Source organism: Cavia porcellus, unplaced genomic scaffold (genome assembly GCF_034190915.1).
Source record: "Cavia porcellus strain 051 isolate PalLab524CR breed Dunkin Hartley unplaced genomic scaffold, mCavPor4.1 scaffold_32, whole genome shotgun sequence".
Taxonomy (NCBI): Eukaryota; Metazoa; Chordata; class Mammalia; order Rodentia; family Caviidae; genus Cavia; species Cavia porcellus.
Genome location: NW_026947515.1, coordinates 15,659,733 through 15,676,620, shown reverse-complemented (window position 1 = coordinate 15,676,620; position 16,888 = coordinate 15,659,733). Strand labels below are relative to the sequence as shown.

General features: G+C 44.1%; 1 protein-coding gene and 1 non-coding gene across 2 annotated transcripts in view; one reads left to right on the top strand and one right to left on the bottom strand.

Moving 5' to 3' along the window:
- The window catches only part of Pitpnc1 (phosphatidylinositol transfer protein cytoplasmic 1), a 269,794-nt gene that overhangs the window by 188,032 nt on the left and 64,874 nt on the right, over nucleotides 1-16,888 (bottom strand). The gene's annotated exons all lie outside the window — the stretch shown is intronic.
- Nucleotides 14,234-14,358, top strand: LOC111755670 (U6atac minor spliceosomal RNA). Its single transcript, XR_002790223.1, has one exon. It is a non-coding gene; the product is annotated as a U6atac minor spliceosomal RNA (small nuclear RNA).

Here is a 16,888-nt window from a genome sequence, read left to right as displayed (position 1 = left end):
CTGCAGCCCAGCATCTTTGATTCCCAGAAATCGGTGAGCCCTAATGCCTGCTCAGCCCTGGAATGGGGCCTGAAACTGTGGCTAGTACTAAATTCTATATATACTATGCTTTTTCTATACATGCAGGCTATGGTAAGAGTTTAACTGATATAAATTAGGCACCAAAAGAGAGAAACAGTAATAAGGAAATAGCACCATTGTAATAATAATATATTAAAGTTGTTTAAAGCTGATGAGTTGTTTACTTCTGGGATTCTCTGTTTCATATTTGCAGACTGGTAAATAAAGCCCTGGGTACGGATGGGGGACCACACACAGGAGCAAGGGACTGCACGGGGGCTGAGTGAAAGGGGTCTGGTACACAAAGCTGCACAAGATGAAACCCAGCTAAGGAGTCAGAGGTCGGGACAGTGGTTATCTCGGGTGCCGTGAAACCAGAGTGGTGCTTACGGTGGGCTCTGGGGTGTTGGTGACAGTTTCCTGACTGGGTGGGATTATTGTATTACAGTAGTTTCCACCCAAACACTACATTACCAAAGATGTGATGGACTCACGCAAGAGAAGTTTATTCTCTTAAAGTTCTAGGAGCCAAAAGTCAGAAATCAGCGTGTGGGCGGGGCCATACTCCCTCTGGAGGGGGACAGTCCGGTTCCCTGATTCCGCCAGCTTCGGGGCTCCAGAGTTCCAAGGCTGTAGTGGCCTTCCTGCTTGGTCTTCTCTGTGTGACTGCTTCTTTTCTTTCTCTGCCTCTGGTAAGGACACCCAGCTGGTCCTTAGGGTCCACCCTGGACCCAGGGAGCCCAGGAAAACCTCCTCTTTAGTTCTTTGAATTATATCTGCAAAGCCCTTCTTTCAAATAAGATGATTCTCCCAGCTTCTGGGAATGTCTCTTTTGGGGGGCCACCCTTCAACCAGCTACAGTTGCCTGAGTGTGAAATTTACCCACAGAACATATACACACATTTCTGACCGTGTGTTACAGGTCAGCAAGATTTGATTGCTTGTTTGTTTGTTTTTGGCACTAGGAACTGAATCCAGAGTCTTTGCACTGAACAATATTCCAACCTTTTTTTTTTTTTTTTTTTTTTTAATTTATGAGACAGGGCCTCACTAAATCACTAAACTGCCACGGTGGTTTTGACCTTATGATCCTCCTGCCTCAGCCTCCCAGCATGCTGGGATTATAGATATGTGCCACCACACCCAGATAGTCAGGACTTTTTAAAAGTCATTTTATAACTTCTCAGAAACACACTTGTGATCTTCCATGAGGCACACATCTAACCAAAAAAAAAAAAAAAAAAAAGACTACTATTCTTGGTATTTCGTCTGCACACCGCCAGTGGAGTGCAGTTTGGCTTCTCACATCTCACCCCATCTCTGATCTTACTAGAATATATCAAAACCTCACAGCAACTTAACACATAAGCTTTTATCTGATTTCCCTGCTGCCCCAAGAGCTGAAACCCTTGAACAAATTACTAACTAGAGGCTGTGATTTCTGCCAGCTGTCAGGGGACGTGGGGAAGCCTGGTGTCCAAGCGCAGAGGGCAGGAGAGGCAGCCTGGCCCGGATGACCCAGAATACGTTTCCTAGTGAACTGGCCAGCGTGACTCACGCCGGCTCCCACATCTGGCAGTCTGGCTTACATCACGGTCCTCGGTGTCCTGTGGGTTCCTGGGAACGCGCTGCCCGGAGCCCTGTGCACCAGCTGCAGCGGCTGCGTTCACACGGCTGCCTGCGTCACCGGCGGCCACCCGCAGGGGCCTGGCCCGGGCTCCGGCCCCATCAGGCTCCCACGGGCCTCCCCAGGCACCGTGGCCGCGCAGTGCTGCGCCCGGGGCGAGCCTGCCTTCTCCATTCTCGACACTGCCAGCTCCAGGCACATCATCCGACCACATGAACTGCGTTAACCAAGAGACGGAAAAAGCTCTGAGTCATTCACATTCCTCAAACAGGATCAGAAGAGGAGAGAAATAAGTGTAAAGTCTGACAATTGCAGGGAGCAGTGTTGTCTGGAAGGGGGACAAAGCGCTTACGACTTTCCTGGCCACAAAGGCCCGTGCTCTGTGGCAGCCAGATGCCTGCTGCTTCCCTCCGCCACCTGGAAAAGCACCCCTGACAGTCTCTAGCCATCTCCCCGCAGACATTCCTGCCTTCTTGTTACTATGCACAGACCTTCCACATCTTTTTTTAAAATATATAGACCTTTTATTTCCAGGCCAGAACTGCCCAGAGGCTGCCCTGGTGCACCAAAGACTTCTAGAGTCGCCCACGGCGGGAGCAACACTGGAATGCGATGACGTTTGTCCACACTCAGGGACTCTGCAAGTCCTCCTGGCTCCCCATCAGTCAGCTCCACCTGTTCATTCACATGAGAGCCAGAGGGGACATTTTTAAACTGCCATTAATTTCATTCTTCTAACTTGTTTGCTGATCTGTGTTCTGATTGTAAAGCCAGGACTTAAAAACAATGTATTTTTAAAACCTGAGATCCTGACAAAATGAAGTAATCCATCATCCTTAGTTAGATAATGATATGCACAACAGTGTGACACAGGTCTTCTTGTTCTTGGTTCCAAATGACATCTTTCAATGTTGTGGTTAAAAACAAACAAACAAACAAACAGGATGTGAGCCAGGCATGGTAGCTCATGCATGCAATGCCAGCACTCAGGAGGCTGAGGCAGAAGGATCACTGTGAGGTCAAGGCCAGCCTGAATTACAGAGCAAAACCCTGTGTCAAAAAACCAAGACCACCTACCAATAACAACAACAACAACAAAAAGTTTGGAGGTATAGCTCAGGGTAAAACCAACCAGAAGTCTATTTCCAAGTGTCTCTGTCTTTCTCTTTTCTTTAATTTTTTGGAGATAGGGCCTTTCCAAGTCCCTCGCTGAAACTTCTGATCCTGATCCTCCTGGCTCAGCCTCCCAGAGTGCTGGAAGTGTGGGTGTATGCTATCATGCCCTGCTATTTCCAAGTCTTTACAATTAAAGCTGAGATTTTTCAAATGTATAGGTATGTTCTAGAGAAAGAACACGAAAAGTAACAGAGAAAATATTCTGATCCAGTCATTCATCTAGGTAAGGGAACCTAAGTAAATGTACATAAGGTTTATCTGAAAGCTTCCAAAAATTTCCCACACCCAGGGCAAGCCTCAAACCAAATCAATCAACATTTCTTTTTTATTCGTTTTGTTTTGTTGTTCAGGACAAGATGTTGCTGTGTGGCCTAGGTTGGCCTAGAATTCACAAAGATCCAAAGATCCTCCTGCCTCGGCCTTGGGAGTGCTGGGATTATAGATATGCACCATCATGCTTGGTTTAAATCAAAATTCCTAGAGGTGAGGTCTGGCCATCAGGGAGCAACCAGGTGATTTCTGGGTTTAGCTATAATAGCCCTGTAGAGTAGTTCCAAACTGTAGTCTTCAAAACAAGAAAAGGGGGCCGGGGATTTAGCTCTCTGGCACAAGTGCCTGCCTGGCAAGTGCAAGGTCATGAGTTTGATTCCCAGTACCAAAAAATAGGAAGGGGAAGGAGGCACTGATATGACAGCAACTAAGGTTTATTCTGTCAAACTCTACATGTGTTGTGGGGATAATAAGAGGTAAGGTCAAGCTAAGAAGCTCTGTACAGGTGACCTTGGCCCAAGCCATGGCCTCCCTCTCCAGCCAGATCTGTGATGAGAAGGTCAACAGGCCATGGCCAGAGGGAACAGGAGACAGAACCTGCAATTTCATTTCCCACGCTCAAGATTCTCAGGATACTCTTCTTTTTGTTGTTGTTTTTTTCCTTTTTTTAAAGAGTCTCATTACTATATGATCCAACAGTTCCAACTCTGGGCACACACCCCAAAGGAAAGGAAGCTAAGTGGACATTTGTACACCCATGTTCTTAGCAGCACGGCTCCCAATAACCGAAAAGATGCAACCTGAGTGTCCAGTGAGGGAAAAATGGACACACAAAATGTGATCGAGATAGAAAAGGGAATTATTATTCAGATTTAAGAAGGAAATTCAGACACACGCTATTGTGTGGGTAGATCTTATGCTAAATGGAGTAAGCTAGAATAAGTGGACAGACATTGAATGATTCTGTATTCACTGGGTCCCTCGGGTAGAGGGCCCTGGTGGTTAGTGTTTAATGGGTACAGAGTTTCCATTTGGAAAGATGGAAATAACTCTCGGGGTGGATGGTTATCGATCAAACAACATCAATATGAATATACTTAATGCCAATGAACTCTGCTCTTCAGAATGGTTACGATGGTAAATTGTATTTTTAATGGTTAAGAGGGTTATTGGATATTTACCTTGACTTCAAAAACTGAATAAAAAATGGGGCCTAATGCATGACGGTCACTCAAGTTCCCTCAGGTGCTGGTGCAGATTGCTAAGGACAAAGTCCCCAAGGCAGATGTGTCATCTGTGAGACAGTGCCCTACGTCTGTGCCCAGCACAGCCCAGCCAGTGGAAGCTGGCAGGATTGGCTGGCTCAGAACAGACTTACCGAGCCTGGCCACTCCTCAGGGCATGCAGAGGCTGGGCCAGCAGACCTCTGTGTTCACAGAACATCACGACTGCTGCCCACTTCCTGCCAATGTGCTCTGGGCCGGGCGTGAGCCAACTGATGCTCAGTTCCAAATAATTTCATCCCAGAGCTCTTGCAATTCCCCAATGCAGTAATGCCACTTATTTATTTGTTTAGAAATCTCTGCTTTTCTCTTTAATGGGTTGACTCAACTATGTTTTTTATTTTGTTTTGTTTTTGGTACTGGGGATCAAACTCATGACCTCAAGCTTGCCAGGCAGGCGCTTATGCTGCTGAGCTAAATCCCTGGCCCTCAATTATGTTTTTAAAATAGGGCTTATCTTTCATCTTTTCCTTCCTGTTTGCTCAGTACCTTAGGTGCTAAGAAAAACTTCAGCAAGGAGAAAATCTCCCCTGCAGTGGGTCTTTGGAGCTGCTCAGTACTCCAAATCTTTCAAGGGAGTACATTTTCTCTCTCCCTGACTCCCAGCAACATATAGAGGAGGGAAAAAAGCAGAGGCTGCTCTCTGGTCAGCAGTCCCTACACTCTCCCTGGATCAGCACAGGAGATGAGATGGAGAGATGTCACCTGCACGAAGTCACTTACGTTCTGACGCTGGCATCAGAACTCTGGCCAGGCATTTAAATAAACTTGTCACGTGCCTCTGGCTTCAGACCGGCAGCCCGGAGCCGGACTCACACTTGGCCTAGAAAGTCTGTCCTGATGATTCACCATGAAGTCCCACGTTTGGCAGCTGAAAAAATTTAAACTTTCCTCTTTCCAGAGTTTGCAAATTAACAGTTCCTCCAGGAGTCCATTTTTGACCAGGAGTTGGATGCAGCGGCTCTTACTTGGGCCGCCTGCTGGGCTCAGACAGACACGGAAATACTCCTTGTTTCTCTGACATCGTTTTGCAAAATTAAAAAAAAATTTTTTTTTGAAACCTGAGCAATCACAGAAAAAGGGAAATGGTTTTTGTCCATGGTAGTAGCGGAGGATCTAATTTAAAGAGTGTGATTCTTTTTGTGATAAAGCTCTAACGGGTACGCATATCTTATGCTGTTGATTTTCTTTCTTAGATAGCTATTTAAGAATGAGTTCTAAATATGCTGCAACAGGGAAGATGCCACTTCTGGGACTCGTGAAGATTGCCTGAAGGGTAAGAGGGAATGAAGGCTCCTCATTCCCCACCCCCAGCACTCCAATACGATTCAGTGATTCAGTCAACTGTATTGGTGTGTCTGGATTTGAAACAGCCCTCTCCACGTCCTCCTGCCCTCACGCTTGCCCCGTCTGCTCGTCCTTGGATAGGAAGGAGGAAAGAGAAAACCCGGGGCTGAGGACGTGGCTCAGTGGTGAAGTACTCACCTAGCATGCTCAGTGCCCTGTACTACCAGGAAGAGTCCTCTTTGCTCACGATTACCACTCATGCTTCATAATTTCTACAAGGTCCCTGGAATCACGAGGCAGCCAGCAGTATCCCAGCACTGATACTACCTCGGATCACCGTCATCTTCTGCTATGACTTTGCAGGCAGACACAGACTTAGCAAAACTACACAAAGACCTCTTGCAGGAGCAGGAAAGGTGTATTTTTCTACCATTACTCATCAAAGGCATGCTAAACATCACATGTTATATATCAGCCTATTCTTTTCTGTGCCCATAGGACACAATTCAGCTCAGAAAATAAACACTATCACCAGTATATATTGAGTGTTCATTATATATACAGCCCAAGACTAAGATAATATACTATATTCCAAAACACTGCCAAGACACTGAGAACATTTTTTGGCACATTCAAACGTCAGCATGACCATAAATTATGCAAAGGGAGAATTTTCTTAGCGCATTTCAGAAAAAGTACAATAAAAACCACTAGCAACGCAATGTGGTGCTTAACAACCCTCACAGGTAATTTCTCTTTCATCAACGGCAACTTTTGATATTTTATGTAATGCATGCAGGAAGTATCACTAAAAGAATAATGGTAACACTGCCCCTAAATTCAATTAGAGTGCGGACATTTTATGATGGAGCACCGTTTGCAGTGCCATTCTTCAATATACAAGTGATTAAGTCCCTCAGTCACTTAATACACGTTGCAGACTGATCTAACGCATTTAAGTCACTCTCAAGAAGCTGTCCTTCAGCTCCCAGTCCATGGCGTATGACAGAGGTTCTTTTCCTTTTTCTTTTCCTAAGAAATCGTCTTTTCCCTCTTGACATCTTAAGAGCCATCTTTAATCATGTTTCCCTGGAGCTCCAAAGTCCCTCAGCTCTTGACCCTGCAGAGTGCCTCGGCAGATCAGGTCTCTGCCCACGACACACCTGAACAGCCAGAGCAACGGACAGACAATTCCAGCTCATGGTCTGGCAGATATTCTATCAGAAAATCCACAAATCCAGATGAAAAAGTAAATTATCTGTGATTTCCGATGTGCTCCACATGCCTCCTGCTATGCCCATGACAAACGGTCCCAGTGGTGTGGTCACCGGGAAGGGGACACCTCAGATATGTAACGACACACACAGTTAAGTGCAAGGAAGGAGGAGCCTACGGCTACAATGTCCAGGTTCAAATTTTGGCTCTGCCACTCCTACCTGGATAAGTTGCCTGAGCTCTCTGAGTCTTCTATTTCCTTTATGTGTAAGGTAGGTATATTAGGGGTAGTTACTTTTTTGGCATAATGGCCAAGAATCAAAAGAAGCTCTAGTATTTAACTGTGGTATTGAAATCTGTAGTCTTCTACCACTTCTAAAGTTTTCCTATTTTCTCTCTTCTATTTCTTAGGTTACTGGATGAATATTTTTACAGATCTAGCCTAACTGGCAAAGTAAGAGCCAGCATGTTCTAAATAAATTAGGGCTTCACTGCTTTAACTATTGTTCAGAACAAGGCCAAATGTAAATTAACAATGATAATAGCAACCCCAAGAGAATCACACCAGCTTATCTGGTGACTGAAGATGTCAAGACAGCGTAGTTCCAATTTAGAAGAAAGCATGTCAACAGAGGCTTGTATGCCTTTATTTATACAGTTGTTCATTTATTGGTGCCAGGAATCAAACTCAGGATCTTGCACTTAGCAGGCAGGTGTTTATGCACTGAGTTATATCCCCAGTCCCTGGCTTATGCTTTTAATCTGGAAAGCTGTCTACAACTGACGTCAAGCTTAACTGAATCTAATGAGGCAAAGTTGGAGTAGGAATCGTCAATAGCTCTCTGAGCTGGGTATCATTCCCAACACATAGGTAGGAGAATGGAATGAAGGAAATGGTTAGCAGAGATAATAAACTAATAGCTACCATGTGCTAACCAACCAACTCTATCATAAAACAGCCATATTTTCAAAATCAATTTCTATATGTTTTCAAATTTTAAAAACAAATGTATGAATTTCCCAAGACCTCAATGGTGCTAGCCCAGGCTGTTGGTGAGTCTTTCAATGGAAACTTTCCATTCTGTTCTCAGATGGATGGGTAGATGGTAGACAGATGGACAGGCAGACTTACAGTCTTTGAAATCAATAAGCTTACAGCACATAAAACATTTCAAAAGATTTGTAATCATTAAACCAAAGTGGCAATTCATCTCAAGGTTGATCACAAAGAATAAGAAATCATGAGATTTTACTTTTCAGCATTCTGAGGAACAGTTAGGAAAAAATCCTTTATCTGTAGATGTTGGGGCTACTAAACCTCCTACAGAATTAGCTGCAAGCCACCTTCCACCGGAAATGGGTTATTATTAATATGAATCAAGAGATGTCTCGTCTTCCCTGAAGATACTCCGCAGCCGAAGCATCCAGAGAGGAGCGGGCTGCCAGTCTCTCTTTGCCCCAGCCCAAAGCCATCACCCTACGGAGCAGCACACCTCAGGTTGCAGGGCCGAGAGCCCAGAGAAGTCAGAGCAAGGCTGTGAGCCTTAATTTTGCCACAGATAAATCCTGGGACCCTAATGGGTGATGTGACCTCTTTAGATCTCAGTTCCTCATCTGCAAAATGTGACAACTACCATAGAACACTGACCTTTTAAAGTCTTTCACAAGTGTGGAAATCTTTATTTCTAGAATAAGCACAATTTATAAAACAGCGATTTTCAAAGCCAGGTTTCATTTGCAGTAATAATTCTTGATGTATGGGGCTCCCCAAACCTGACATTCCTAAAAGGACTACAGAAGCACCAAATGGTTCTTGGCGTTGCTCTTAAGATACTTTATTGCATCTCAAGGAATAAGTGAGACACCAAAGCAGAGGCATAGGGACCACTGTGTTTTAAAGGACCGTATTCCAGGTGTGCTAGAGACCAAATTACACTATCTGACTGTCAAAAGTTTTATGCATAAAATCAAAAAAAATTTCAGTTCCATTGATCTAAACTCCACAGTTGAAAAATCTGACGCAAGACCAAAGATATGCAAAATTTAATTCAATGGTGACCATAATGTATTGTCTAACTATTAAAATGTATTAAAGCCGGGGATTTAGCTCAGCGACATAAGCGCCTGCCTTATAAGCATGTGGTCATGAGTTTGATCCCCGGTACCAAAAAAAAAAATTATTAAAGATAATAAAATTTCTATCCATCAGAGGAATAAACCTCCTTAATATATTTTAGGTTTGTCTTCAAAGTAAGTCTAGAAATAGATATGTGTCCTGAAATGACCAGGTTAAAATACTGTGAAGCCACATTTATAAAATTATATTTAAAAGGTAGTTCTTACATGACAAAGTCAAGAGTTTCCTTTAAATCCTAGCTCTCTACACAGGTGTGGTGGCACACGTGTGTAATCCTAGCACTTGGGAACCTGAGGCCTCAAACTGACCTCAAAATGCAACCTGCTGGTGGTCCCAGGCCCGCCTGGGCTACATAGTGAGTTCAAGGCCAGAAAAACTACATAGTGAGACCTGTTTCAAAAAAACACAAAAGCAAACAACAACAACAACAACAACAACAAAACTTAGCTCTTTCAAGATACTTCATATTAAATATCACTATGTGGGGCTGGGGATTTAGCTCAGCGGCATAAGCGCCTGCCTTGGAATCAGGTAGTCGTGAGTTCGATACCCGGTACCGATAAAAAGACAAAAAAAGAAAATAAATAAATAAATAAATAAATATCACTATGTATTAAAAAATTACAATAAATAGCAAAATGAAGGTCAGTTGGAGCTTAAAACTGTTAGGTCAGTAGGCAAATATGATTCAGTTCCTATATGGTGTAATGGGCAGTCCTGTTACCCCAAAATACCACAAAACACAAGGAGTTTCACTTCTTTTAAAAGTATAAATAACCCGGGGAATCCGGGACCGTGGCTAATTTTCTCCTTGGCTTCCCGTCTGTTTTTCTGGCCTTTTACAATCTTACTGGTCTAGTTTCTCAACCAGACTTCCACTCCCTGGGAAATCAGTGTCCACATTGTAGGCTTCTTCCTTATACTTAATTCCTAAAAGGAAAGCCCTCTGTAGACATCTCGCCTATAACTCTACTGCTTTACATTTTTATGCTATTTTTATTACACAGGTGACCGACTGAGGATGGTCCACCAAAATTCATTTGCTTCTCTCTCTTAGCAGAGTCACACAGGTGCCCTACGGGCTTTGTTCCCGCCTGCCCTGCAGCTGGCACTGGGGTACAGTCATGGGCCTGTGTCCCTGCCAGGGACAGGAGCAGAAGTGATGTGGGCACTCTGAGACAGGGCCTTGGGATAAGAAATATCCGTAGCTACTTTTCCTCCCTGTGACAGCTTCTGCAGCCCTTCAGCTGTGCCTCAGCCCTTGGGAGGACAAGTCCCTGATGAATGGAGAAACCACCGCTTCAGGAACCTGAACCGAGGTCCGTGCAGATCTGGAGGAAACAGAGCCACCTGATGCTCCAAACACCTACCCTGCCTGTTAAATGGCGGGGACCTTCTTCCTTTTAATCACAGTACTATTGGGCGTTTTGCCTAGCAGCCTGACCTTTTACTATGACTAATACACACATATTTATAGTGCACAAGATGAGAAAATATGTGAAGGAGAAGAAAAGTCACCCTTGGTCCTGCATCCCTAAATAACTACTATGAATATTCTGTGTTAGTTCCTTCTAGACCCTTCACAATGCCAGCAAAAAGTCACATATGCATTTTTTTCTACAGAAATGAAACCAGACTAGGTTAAAACCTCTTTTATTTAATGTCATCCTCTGTTAATGTTGGTACTTTTCCAAATCAAAAATACATATCATTTAATGGTTATATAATATTTCATTGCTTAGATCTACCAGAATTTATTAAACTAATCTTTCATTATAAAACTTTAAGGGTTTTTTTTTCCTTTTCTTTAAAGCTCCATCATGAAGAATGCTCTACAGAGAACATTCTTGTACATCAACTTTAAGATACCTGAAATTTTCTTTCCTTCTAATCTCTTTCTGTGTATGGGGAGGGGATTTATATATTTTGAATATGCACTAGTACCCCATGATGTTCTCTCTTTCTGGGTACTTACACAAAGTCATGTCTGAGAACTCTCTGCAAGGCTCCATTGATTAGTTGTATTTCTGGACCAGTCCCCACATCTGTTTCAGCATTCATAGACAACCTGGAAACTAAACAAGGTTCCAGCTTGTCAGCAATAGGATGATTAAATGACTCCCTAGACAGTGGTAGTGAACTCCCTTTTATTCTGCAGTTTGTGTTTTATTTTTTATTTTATTTAACTTTTTTACCTGGGAGTTGAAGCCAGGGCCTCACACATGCTGGGCAAGTGCTCTACCACTGGGTTGCATGCTCGGCCCCAATCCTGGTTATTAACTAGCACCAAGAGGGAAGATGTAGGCGACCTTGCTGCCTGCTGACAGATCTTGATCTACATCTGTGTTGCCAATTACTTGTTCAACAAACCTGTTACTTTTTTAGAAATAATAAATAATTCAGGGAAAGTCATTTTGAATCCTCTGACATCTGTTGCTTGCATGACTCTGAATTATTCATCAGTGAGCATAAACAGTATTAATTAAAGAAAAGTACCGAGGCAAACCATTGAAATCGAAATGAACACTGCAGAGGAAAATGCCTTCACTCAAAGCATGTTTCTCGTGTCGTTGACAAATATCTCAAAGAATACATCAGTCCTTGGCGTCTTAAAGGACTATATATACATTCAGAAATAAGGAGGCAGGATATAATGATGACCATGTTATTTCATGTTTCCAAATTTATTATTGTTTCCTCTTCCATTAAAAAAAAGGTTGCAATCTTTGACTTGGTCTCTCTCAAAGTTCTGCTGTCTTGTGTTCAGCTCTGAGGAGTGTTATGGTACTCAAGGAGATAGAAAAGTCTTCAAACTGAGGTTCAAAACAATCACAGGAATGAATATCAGGAGTCAAACCCTCTTATCTCATTTGTGAACTGAGAGATACATAATAATGGAGGAGCCACCCTTCCCCCCTTAAGGATGGCTCAATTAGTCTAGCTAAGGACTTGGTTCCACTTGGTTCCAAAGTTTCAAAAGAAACTTTGACACCTTCTTTTGACAAAGGGTTTTCTTATGGTAAAGAGCAAAAAGGGAAAACTCTTACAGCCTGTCCCCAGTCCGCATGGAGGGCCTTTGGCAAGTCATTTAATTCTTCCCCTCTGCAGTCTGTTGCCCATGCAGTCACACCCTGGCTCCTGGATGGGGCCCGCTGAATACATGAATATGCCTGGCAAGTGCGAACAGAAGGGAAGGTGCTAAGGAGTTTACAAAGCACTGTTAGTAAACAAACACCTCTAAAGCTGGGCCAGGCAGTGTCTGGGCTAGCAGAGAACGAGACTCTTCAAAAGCACGTTGGGAAGCCGTGAGCTAAATACGGGTAGGTGGTCTGAACCCAGAGATTTTCAGAGAGACCTGACTCTTTGTGTGGCTCTGATGAATGGCTCAGGATGGCTGGACACCAAGGTAACCTGGCCGGCAGCTCCACACAGAGGACTGACTGCAGGGGGTGGGGGTGGGGCAGGGGTTGCTGTGGGTAACAGGGGACTGGAGAGGAGAGCTGTGGAAAGAGGGGCCAGAGGAAGAAGGAATTTAAAAAGATTGAGGCCAGGCCCGTTAGGGCTCCTTTCACAACTCTCTGAGGGGTTTTACCAGAGGGGACAAGCCTCCCCTTGTTTCTGAAAGTTTGGTTTGTTGTTGTTTCCCTTTGGGGAGGAAGTTTGGAAGCCGTACAGGAGGTGGCAGAGGGAGGGGAGCTTGGAGAAAAAAAGAAACAGAAAAGGAAACAACTGCCCTCTCCAAAGGGTCCTCCATCAAAGAGGGCTTGTTAAGAACAGCAGCGAGGGACTGGAAAAGAAGCCAAGGCTCAGAGGGTTCCCAAAAACAGTCTGAACAGGGACCACTGTGTCTCGTTTAGTCACTACCCAACGTGAAACTTGGATTTTGAAAAGATCTATAGCAATGGATTTTAAGAAATGAATTAGGGGCTGGGGTAGAGTACTCAGGTAGCGCGCGTGAGACTCTGGGTCCAAGCCCCAGCACCAAGGGAAAAAATGTGTGAACTACAAGGCCTCCTTGAGAAAGAGAACGGATGGTCTCTGCCAAAGAACAGGGCCTCGTTGCGGAAGTGCCTCAGACTAAAGCCAAGTCCAGCTGGGATGCAGCCCTGTATAGTGCCAACACCTCCCACATGCCCACCCAGCCTTAATTTCACTCAAATATTCAAAAACAAACATTTACTGAGTCCTTTCTATTTAGGGAAGAAAAAAGTCCCTGCCTCCCAATTTTCCAGTCCAAGCAACTGCTGAGCTAGAAGTTAATGCAAGAAGCAGTCTTACAAGCCAAGCAAAAGTTGAACCCCTCGGTTAAGCTGGCAATGACCACCATCTCTCTCACCCGGAGGACCCCAGGGGCAGCCCACAGCTCTAGGTTTGGTGTCTATATCATGTAGTACCCAGAAATGGAGGCTCAGTACCCAGTACCCATGGGTACTCAGTGCCCATGCAGCACTCAGAAATGGAGACTGGACTGTTAACCATGAGTGAGACGTTAGAGGAAAGAAGGACCTGAGTTCTCTTCAATCAGAAGCATGAAGATCACACTGAATAGTGGGAAGCCTCAGGCTTTGGATAGAAGTCGTCCGAGCCAGGCTTTGATGCCATCTAAAAAGGGTAAAGCCAAAGACAGACAGACAGCTCCTCAGGTCTGGACTTGGAGGCGGTATCTGCGTGTTCCCAAATTTCACCATGTGAAAGAATCACCTAAGACTCCTAAGACAATGTAGAGTCAGAGTCAGGAAGTCCTGGGAGGGACCGAGACTCTGCATGTCTGACAAGCATGCAGGTACTGCTGGCACACGGATCGCAGACGGTGCATTAGAATCACCGGGGTCCAGAAGGGATGCCTGACTCAGCCTATCTGACAGTGTCTGGGGCACTAAGTCCACCTGGCCGGTGCCTGTCTTTCCTCTCAATTCAGAGATTTTGAAAGGACCCCAAGTTTGGCTCGTGTCTCTCATTATCAGAGATACAGACTTAGAAAACTTAGTCTCTGGTAATCTCAGTTTTGTCAACGGAAGCACAGGAATACACTGGCCTCAATTTACTGGTATGGAAACAAATTGTACAGAACTTGAAAGTACTTTGGAAGAAGAGAGAACATAACAGCTATTTTGCATGCTGTTATCTTAGCTGCTTTGAAGAGAGTGAGGAGTTATTGTGTTCCAATAATCAAATTCCACGTTGTATGAAAGGAGAGAAGGTTAGCACTCCTGTCGACAAGGATGAAAGAGGGCCTTGGCCTGACAACACACACATGGGTAAGGCACTGCCACCCACTTTGTGGCATCTAACCAATAATCAAATTCCAGAAATAATGATTGCATGCCAGCTCCATGGGAGACATTATGTTTTGTTTTGTTTTGTTTTAGCTTAGAGAGTTGTCTCGTTGCCCTGTTAACTTCATAAAGCCCAATTCCTCAACTGACAATTAATTGACTTCTAGCAGATTTTAGGTCAAATGGTATCCCAGTCAATACCTTGAAAAATTCTCCTAAAATTATTTCAGCTTTAGATTCCTGGCACCATCTGCTTTCTGCTGAAGACCAACCCGGCTAATCCTCCCCCCCCCCTCCCCACTCCTGACAGTGCTACCCTCCTGAATAGAAACCAGGTTTCCACTGCCACCTGTCTCCTCTGTAATCAACAAGGCTCCAACCTATGGAAGGCCATCAGTTCTGCCAGTTGCCAACAGATGGCATCAGTGGCTATACAGGTCCCATCAGCCTGAGCCCTGGTCTTGTTCCTTAATTTCTGTCACTAGGTTTGAAAACAGCAGTGTCTTATAAAAATTAGCAAAGGGAAAAACAGTGCAGTCAACATACAAGCACCTTTGAATGGTTAAATGAAACTTGGGAAAGGAGTCACCTCCTCCAACGTCCCCCAACTGTCTTAGGAAACAAGTTCAGCAGCAACTGTTCCCCACTCACCATGTTGGATTTAGATCAGAGGGGCTTTCAGAATCTAACCTGTGAGAAGAGCTTCCATGTCCCCAGCTGTCAGAACACCCAAGGTGTCTCTAGCAGCCCATACAGAAACCACAGAGAAAGCAAAAACACCTTTCACCATGAAGCTGGGAGATAAACACAGCAACACTTTGTAAAATCATTTCAGACGTTTGACAAGCCTGCACCCCATTTCCTCTTTATTCTTCTGGCTTGTGTGCCTGGTAACCCAGGCCTAGCCTTACCTCCTGCGATGGTGAGAGGGTTCCCAGCACAGCCACTTAGATCTCACTACAGCACGGTAACAGGTGAAGGCCTGGGTCTCCACTGTCTAAAGGTAATGGCCAGGGAGCTTTCCGATTGCCACGATTGTGCATATTGCTTTAGATCAGTGGTTCTCATCATGATGTGATTTAGCTCCTCAGAAAACATTTGACCATGCCTGGAGACACTTTGGTGGGCACTGCTGGGGAACAGAAGCCGGAGCTCCGTGCATCTAGAAGTAGAGGCCAAGGATGCTGTCTAACACCTTCCCATGCACGGGACTGCCCCTCATCACAATTAATTCTTTGCCAAAATGTCAATAGGATGATGTCCAGAAACATGACTACTCCAGGGGCCAAGAATTTCGTTCAGTAAAATCACAATTCCAAAAGTTAATCTACCATTGCTGTCACAGAAAACGTCTTGACTGAGAAGGCAAAAGCTAGTTAATCGAGGAACCTTCAAATTCTCACCCACGACATCAAATATCTTCCCAGGCTTTTCCTCTCCACCTTTCCCCAGAATCTAAACTCTCCTCCCTCCTCCCCTCACATGACACAGAGAGGCTGTTTTCCTAATTAAAAACGTCTCCTCGTCAGAGAATATGATAAATATGCAGGAGTCCATACTAATATAAACAAATGATGGAATAAAGAGAAGAATTCCATATATTAAATACAAGAAGGAATAAGAGAGACAGAAAAAATCACCAAAAAATTATCATCACAGTGCATACAGGCAGGATGTGCCATGGATGTTAAAGTCAGTAGGCACAACTTAGGAGCCAACAGAATACTTTGCATAGGCTTGAAGCAACACTCCCAAAATATCTATATTGGAATAGTAGTTATGTCTTCCAGTCCCTCACAACACCGCTTTCTAGGAGGTAAAGCTTCATCTTCCTCCCTTTGAAAATGGGCTGGACTCACTGACTTTTCCAATGGACAGAATATGGAAAGGAATGAGCGTCATCACAGTGGAGAACCCTGGCGGGCACCGCCTCCACCAAGTAGTCAGCAGGTCGAGGCCATGTACCCCCGACGTAGTGTACCCCAAACACTTCCCAGGTATCCGCCCTCCAAACCCAAATTCTAATCTAATGATAAAAAACAACAGATAATCCTGAAATTGAGGGACACTGTACAAAATACTTGACCAGCATCAAGAGTATCAAAGTCGTGAAAAACAAGGAAAGAGAAAAGAAATTGCCACACTTTGGAGATGAATAAGGAGACCCGTGATGACTGCACCATGTGATGATACCCTAGTGACATCCTGGCATTTGTCTACAGCTTAGATAACAGTACTGTGCTAATGTTGATGCCTTAATTCTGATGCATGTCATGATTATATCTGATATTAATATTAGAGAAAGCTGGAGGGTACATGGGAGTTTTTGTACTAGCTTCACAACTTCACTACAAATCTAAAATTATTTTAAAATAACAAAGCTTAAAAGAAGCCCGACAGGGTTTCTTTTATAGGCACATGCCTATAATGCCAGCTAGAAACCAAAAGATCCCAAATTCAAGTCAAAACTTGGCAATTTGGGAAGACACTATCTCAAAATAAAAAAATAAAAATAAAAGAATAAGGATATAGCTCAGTAGTAGCACATCCCATTATC